This window comes from Psammomys obesus, unplaced genomic scaffold (assembly GCF_907164565.1).
Source record: "Psammomys obesus unplaced genomic scaffold, mPsaObe1.curated_primary_1811, whole genome shotgun sequence".
Classification (NCBI taxonomy): Eukaryota; Metazoa; Chordata; class Mammalia; order Rodentia; family Muridae; genus Psammomys; species Psammomys obesus.
The window spans coordinates 2,372,181-2,380,209 of record NW_026590552.1 but is presented as its reverse complement, the minus strand read 5'-3'; the positions used below and the strand labels follow the sequence as shown (position 1 = coordinate 2,380,209).

General features: G+C 37.2%; 1 pseudogene; it reads left to right on the top strand.

The window, feature by feature from the left end:
- Window positions 1–5,068: 5,068 nt before the first annotated feature.
- On the top strand, window positions 5,069–5,952 carry LOC129677261 (olfactory receptor-like protein OLF2; annotated as a pseudogene).
- Window positions 5,953–8,029: the final 2,077 nt, after the last annotated feature.

Here is an 8,029-nt window from a genome sequence, read left to right as displayed (position 1 = left end):
GATAGATAGATAGATAGATAGATAGATAGATAGATAGATAGATAGATAGATAGACAGACGATGGATGGATGGAGAGAGAGAGAGAGAGAGAGAGAGAGAGAGAGAAAGAAATAGTTCTCTATTTAGCTTTATTCTTCATTTTTAAATAAATAAAGACCAAATGATTGTTTGGATTTCCTCAGTGTCTGTGGTTATGTCTCCCTTTTTCCTGACTGATTTTGTTGATGTGGATAGTTTCTCTCTGCATTTTAGTTAGTTTGGCTGAGAGTTTGTCTATCTTGTTGATTTTCTCAAAGAACCAGCTCTTGGTTCCATTGATTCTTTGAACTGTTTTATTTGTTTCTAATTTATTGATTTCAGCCCTGAGTTTGAAAATTTCCACCTGTCTGCTTCTCTTTGATGTGTCTACTTCTTTTTCTTTTCTCTAGGGCTTTTAGGAGGGCCATTAAGTTGTTTGAATGAAATATTTTAAATTTCTTCTTTTTTATTTTTATTTTTTTATTTTTCTTTATTAATTACACTTTACTCACTTTGTATCCCCCCCATGGTTCCCTCCCTCTTCCTCTCCCAATCCCTCCCTCCCTCCACCCTCTGTATGCATGCCCCTCCCCAAGTCCACTGATAGGGGAGGACTTCTTTTCCTTCCTTCTGATCCTAGTCAATTAGGTCTCATCAGGAGTGGCTGCATTGTCTTCTTCTGTCGCCTGGTAATTCTGCTTCCCCCTCAGGGGGAGGTAATTAAAGAGCTGGTCAATCAGTTCATGTCAGAGACAGTCCCTGTTTCTATTACAATGGAACCCACTTGCATACTGAACTGCCATGGGCTACATCTGTGCAGGGGTCTTAGGTTATCTCCATGCATAGTCCTTGGTTGGAATATCAGTCTCAGGAAAGACCCCTGTGCTCAGATTTTTTGGTTCTGTTGCTCTCCTTATGGAGTTCCTGTCCTCTCCAGATCTTACTGTTTCACACTTCTTCCCTAAGATTCCCTGCACTCTGCCCAAAGGTTGCCCATAAGTCTCAGTATCTACACTGATAGTCTGCAGGGCTTGATGGCACTTATTGTTATGAATTTTTTCTCTTAGCACTGATTTCATTGTGTCCCATAAGTTTGGGTATGTTGTGCCTTCATTTTCATTGAATTCTAGGAAGACTTTTAATTTCTTTCTTTATTTCTTCCCTAACTGTCATTGAGTAGTGAGTCATTCAGTTTCCTGTGTGTGTAGAATTTTTGCTATTTTTGTTGTTGAGGTACAGCTTTAGTGCATGATGGTTAGATAGGATACAAGGGATTATTTCAATCTTGTATTTGCTAAGGTTTGTTTTGTGTCCAACTATACAGTTTATTTTGGAGAATGTTCCATGAGGTGCTGTCAGAAGGTAAATTCTTTTGTGAATGATTCTGTGGATGTCTGTTAGGTCCATTTGACCATGACCTCTGTAAGACTCTTTGCTTGTTTGTTTAATTTATGTTTTGTTGACCTGTCCTTTGTTGAGAGTGGGATGTTGAAGTCTCTGATTATCAATGTATGGAGATCTATGTGTGGATTAAGTTTTATTAGTGTTTCTTTTACAAATGTGGGTGTGCTTGTAGTTGGGGCATAGATATTCAGGATTGTGTTGTCTTCCTTGTGGAATTTTCATTTGATGAGTATGAAGTCAACTTCCCCATTTCTTTTGATTAATTTTGTTTGAAAGTCTATTTTATTAGATATTACAATGGCTACTCCTGCTTGCTTCTTAGGTCCATTTGCTTTGAAAACCATCTTCCAGCCCTTTACTCTCAGGTAATATCTATCTTTTTTACTTAGGTGTGTTTCCTGTATCCAACAGGTTATTGGGTCTTGTTTACTCATCCATTTTGTTAGTCTGTGTCTTTTTATTGAAGAATTGAGTCCACTGATGGTGAGAGAGATTAATGACCAGTGGCTGTTAGATACTTTGATTTTGATGTTGGTTGTGGTAGTGTGTTTGTGTGCTTGGCTACTTTTGTTGTAGTGAGGTTATTTATTTCCTGGAAGTATTTAGTTGTCGTGGATTGTAATTTTCCTTCTAGTATCTTCTATAATGCTGGTTTTGTGGGTAGGTATTTTTTTAATTTGTTATTTTTTTTCATTGAATATATTGTTTTCTCCTTCTTTGAGAACTGAGAGTTTTGCTGGGTATAGGGATGACATCTGTTTTCTCTTAGAATCTGCATGATACCTACCCAGGCCCTTCTGGCTTTCTTAGTCTCTGTTGAGAAGTCAGGTGTGATTCTGATGGGTTTGCCATTATATGTTACTTTGCCTTTTTCCCTTGCAGCTTTTCGTATTTTTTCTTTGTTTTGTATGCTTATTGTTTTGATTATTATGTGGCAGAAGGATTTTCTTTTCTGGTCTAATTTATTCTTATCTGGTCTAATTTATTCTTATAGTTCTCTCCTTTAAGTTGGGGAAATTTTCTTCTACAATTTTGTTGAAAATATTTTCTGGACCTTGGAGATGGGAATCTTCTTTTTCCTTTATTACCCTTATCCTTTGGTTTTGACTTTTCATGTTTTCTTGGATATCTTGGGTAGTTTGTGTTAGAAAATTTTCATATTTATTATTTTTTTATGGATACATCAGTTCCTACCATTGAACCTTCAACACCTGAGATTCTTTCTACCATCTTTTGTAGTCTGTTGGTTATGCTTACATCTATAGATCCTGCTTCCCAAAGTCCTACCTTTCCATGATTTTCTCCTTTGGGGTTCCTTTAAATTTTCCAAGTCTATCTTCAGAACTTCAACCGTTTTGTTGATTTCCTTCACCTGTTTGAGTGTGTTTTCCTTCAATTCCTTCACCTGTATGTTTGAACATTAATCTGTTTCTTTTATTTATCTCAGTGATTTAATCATTTCCTCTCTGAAAGCTACAAACTGTTTGGCTGCATCTTCCTGTATTTATTTACAGATGGTCATAGTCTGTTTGACTTTATCTTCCTCTTATTCTTTAAGCATTTTATTTGATTCCTCCATTGTTCTTTTTATTATCATAGATGTAAGGTCATCTTCTTGAATCTCACTTAAGTTAGAGTGTCTTGTGCTACTTGTCCCTGGATAACTGGGTTCTGGAGATGCTGTATTGCTTTTCATTTTGTTGGCTGTGCTTTTACCCTGGCTTCTACCCATGTATGCTGTCTCAGGTATTGGCTTTAATTTCTGGTGCCTGCTGGAATCCTCGGGTGAGGAGAATCCCCTTGGCAGTGTTCTGAAGGAGGGCTCCTCAGCTTTTTGGGTATGGTCAACTGAATGGTAGTGCTTCTCAGGAATTGCTATGGTTCACCTCAGGTGTATGGACCTCTGTGGTAACTGTGGTCATTGGTAGTCAGGGGGAATCTCCTCTCGCCAGGAGAATTCCTGGAGACAGCTGTCCTGCCACTGGGTTTCTTGCTCTGAATTTAATGAGGGGCTGTTGCTGCTCTTATGCTTTGTTTACTAGGCGTAGCCCTCTTGAAGAACCAGGGAGCCTCACGGTTTTCCTCAGTTTAGCTAGGGGTAACTGGTTGCACCTTGGAGCAGTATCTGTGGGCTTATCCAGTGGCTCTCAGGCCCTGTAGGTTTGAGATTGGAGCTGTGTACCCCAGTATCTTGAGCTAATCAGTGGCAAGTGAGCACAGCACTCAAACGTGCAGCAGGAGGCCAGAGCCTAGCACCTGTGAAAACCCAGAAACTTTTCTGGAGCTGGGCATCCTGATGTCAGACCTATTATTTCCCGCACTGTGGGGTTTCCTCCCAACATGAAGACCCATTCTATGGTGTTTTGGGTCCACAGTTCGGTCTGGGATGGTGAGTAGAGCACACAGGTGCAGGAGAGTGGCTCTGCCTCATGGTAAACTGGGTCCCTGGACACCTGCATAAACCTCAGAACCTTTACAAAGATTTTTTTGGGGGGAGGGGTCAGCACAGTGACATAGGTAGAACCTGCTGTTTTCCTCACCATGGGGTTTGCTCCCAACAGAAAACCCAGACTCTGGTGCCCTGAAACCCACAGTTCTTTTTGGGATGGTAAGTCTATCACACAGGCAGGTCTCTGGTTGATGGCTGACCACCCCACTCTGGGCTGGTGGCTTAGCACCCAACGGAACCTGGGACCTTTTCTAGGGATTGTCTATGTGACCTGAGGTCCGCCCCAATTGCTTCCTTCAACGTGGTTTGTTTTTTTTTTTTTTTTCTCAACTGGAAATCCCAATCTCTGGTGTTGTGGGGTCCACAGTTCAGTCTGGGATGGTGATCAGAGCACACAGACGTGTGGCTCTGGGTTGGTGACCAAGGAAGTCTTCGGGGGCTTAGCTGGGTGACCTGAAACCCAATTGACTCCCACACCATGGAGTTTCCTCTCACCTGGGAAACACAATTGTTGGTGTTTTAGGGCCCAGCGTTCCATCTGTTAGTCACTGCTGTTCTGCTGGTCAGAAACAGTGTCCTCTCTGCGCCGCCATCTCGGATCACTCTCTGCTGGTCAGAAACAGTGTCCTCCTTGCACCACCATCTTGGATCTCTCTAGATTCATTTTTCAATGAACATGAACAAGCATTCTCTGACAAACACCTATATAAAGAAAGATAAATAAAAGAGACAGAAGATATCTTCATCAGAAGGCCTTATGTTTTTAGGAATTTTCAGGTTATTTGGAAACAATGATACAAGTACTGGTTATCATGTTTGCCTCACAAAGGCATTTTCTAATACTGTCTTGATCACATTCTCTTATAAGCAATTAAAACATAGACTTATTGACCTTAATGTTAATATTATTAACATATTATTATTATAATTAGTATTTAAAAACTTCCCAAATTAAATATTTAAGAGAAGTTTTAGGGAGCATAACACTTTATGAATGATTTGTTTCTAGGTAGTTCTGAATACACAATATTTTCTACATAATAAAATTGAAGTCTGAACATTGACTAAAATTTTCTTGATTAGATAAATAAATTCTAGTTTATTTTAAATGCTTTTTATAAAATCAATACAAAGAGCAAAGAAAAAATGTACAAAGAAAACTGCTCTTCATTCACCAATTTTTTATTGTAAATTACTAATAATCTTGTCATGAAAGTGGTTCTATTCATTTTATTTCTTTTTATCTATCTCATTTTTCTTGTTGCAAATATTGGAATGATTATTTTGCTCAGAATGGATCCCCAACTTTACGTACCAATGTACTTCTTTCTCAGCCACTTCTCCTTCTCAGATCTCTTTTATTTCAAGGCAGTTGGACCAAAGATGCTGATGGACATACTGGCAAATACAAATCTATATCTTTTGTTAGCTGTGACTTGCAATTTTTCTTCACTTGTATTTTTATAGATGTTGAGTGTATGCTGTTGGCAGTGATGACCTTTGATTGGTACAAGGCCATCAGCAACCCCTTCATGCATGCCATAGACATATCCAGTAGATTTTGCTACCAACTCCTGGATGGAGTTTATATATGAGGGATGATAGATACTCTGATGCACACTATAATAACCTTTGTGCTATGTTTCTGTAGGTCAAATGAGATGAATCATTTTTTTTCTGTGGTCTTCCTTCTTATCCTGTTACTAACTTGCTCAGATACACATGTCAATGAGTTAGCAATACTTGTGCTTTCTGGATTTGTTGAGCTCTGCACCATTTCAGGACTTCTTGTCTCTTACTGTTACATCCTGTCATCGGTCTTGAAGATCTGCTCTCCTGAGGGGAGGTTCAAAGCTTTCTCCACTTGTGCCTCCCACCTGACTGCAGTTGCAATTTTTCAAGGAACTCTGCTATTTATGTACTTCCAACCAAGTTCTTCCTATTCTCTAGGTGAAGACAAAATGGTCTCATTGTTTTACACAGTGGTGATTCCCATGCTCAGCCCTCTGATCCACAGACTGAGGAACAAAGATGTGAAAGAAGTACTATACAAACTGAGAAATAAGCAGTGCTTTAAATAATTGTATTATGTTTGTACATGTGCAAATTATTTTAGTGATTAGAATGAAATTATATTGTGTCAATCATAGAAAAGCTGTGTCATTTAATTAAACAAATTCAAATACACATTTCCTTCAAATTTTAGGGATAAGCTATTGTTGTTATACCAATGATAAGTGTTTTGTTATTTCTATGTTGTTTGTATGTGGTACATAAGTGTAAACATTTTCCTTATTATTTCAGTTGTAAAAACAATTGTATTTATTATTTCATTCAATTTTACTTGCATTAAGCTTTCCTGAATTTTGCTGGTTGCAGATTTTAAATGTTATTTTTGTACTGATTCTCAGAGGAACCGCTAGAGTGTTAAAAATTACTCTTTTATTCAAGTTAAAGGTATAGACATTACTATATTCTCAGAACTTTCATATTTTTTATGAAAGAATAATTAATTTTCTTTATGTCCATTCTCTTCTCTCAGTCCTTTCCTCTCCCCTCTGCTCCCCATTCCTGTGCCATTTTTTTTTCAACATCTCATTTTTATTAAGTTCTAGTGTATTAAAATGATGACTTATGGGCATTACTGTGGTTTTTCTATATATTGAGTTCCTCATACTTGAAACAATGATATTAGGTTGTAAGTACTTTTGAATAATATAAATGTATAAGCCCAGAATATTCATAAATGACACTGTTGAATGAAATTTTAAGCACCTGGATCTTTTTCTAGCCCATTATACTAAGAAAAGCCAATAAAACTAGAATGTCAATAAAACGAAAATTGAGTTTTTTCCAGAAATCATATCTGCTAGTGCCATGATATAACACAACAACCTCAGACCTGAATTGTCAATTATGTATGATTGCTTCTCTTTTCTTTCAAATCTCCTTTCTTTCCTATTTCTCCTTTCATTTCCCAACTCTTTCTCTTTCTCCATCCTCTCTGTCTCTCTCTATCCTTACTGTCTTTGTCTTTCTAAATCTCTAAGTCTGTCCTATAGCCTTCTCTCTCTTTCTCTTTTATTCTTTTGTCTCTGTCTCTGTCATTGTCTCTCTCTCACTCTATTTGACACTCTCTGTCTCTGTAGCTCTCTATTTTACCCTCTTGAAGTCTGTCTTTAAGTATACATCTTGCTAGATGTCTGCTGCTTAAAAATCATGTGACAATTATTTGCACTGTTCACTTTGAGTGTGGGAGTATGTAAAACTATGTAAAACTATGATTTTGATACTGAATAGTCTCTGAAGTTAGTTTTTGTAGTAAAAAGAATTTACAAGCTAACAACATATGAGAAAACAGTCATAAAAATATATTATTGTATAGACAATTCAAAAGTAATAATGGAGTGCAAATAACAAACACTTTCTTTCTCATATACTGTTTTATTAAATTATCCGAACCCTTATTATACCTGTGGATAATTATATATTAGTTACAATAGATATGAAACAGGGTGGAGCAATTTTAAAATCTTATAAGATGTCATAAACTACAGTAAACATACTGAATCAATTGTGCTCTTCAGTTTCCTAATACAGACTATTAAAAATACACAATTTTGGAACTCAGAAATGAAGCAGAACATAGAATATGGCATATGGCTTTTCTGCCTCAAAATTCTATGTAACTGGGAAAGAGAATACCAACGCTAACGTCATTCCTACATCAACTATCTAATTCAATACATGTGCCTCCAACAAGTTATGAGAAATTATTTACATATTTCATTGCATCCAACTGTATGTGTGCATGCAATTACCCAAATACTATTGTGTTCATGATTATTTGTTTGTATAAAGCTATGGCCATCTGTCTTTCTAATGTTTGACTGGACCTCTCTGCATTGATTTTTAAATTCTTAAGTACCTAATGGCAGACGTTGAAAGAAAAATTCTCACCTTCATATGCAACAACAAGAAAACCAGAATTGCTAAAACAATTCTCTACAGTAAAAGATCTTCAGGAGGTATCTCCATCCCTGATCACAAGCTGTACTATAGAGCGACAATACTAAAAACTACATGGTACTGGCATAGAAACAGACAGGTGGATCAATGGAATAGAATAGAAGACCCTGACATAAATCTGCACAATTA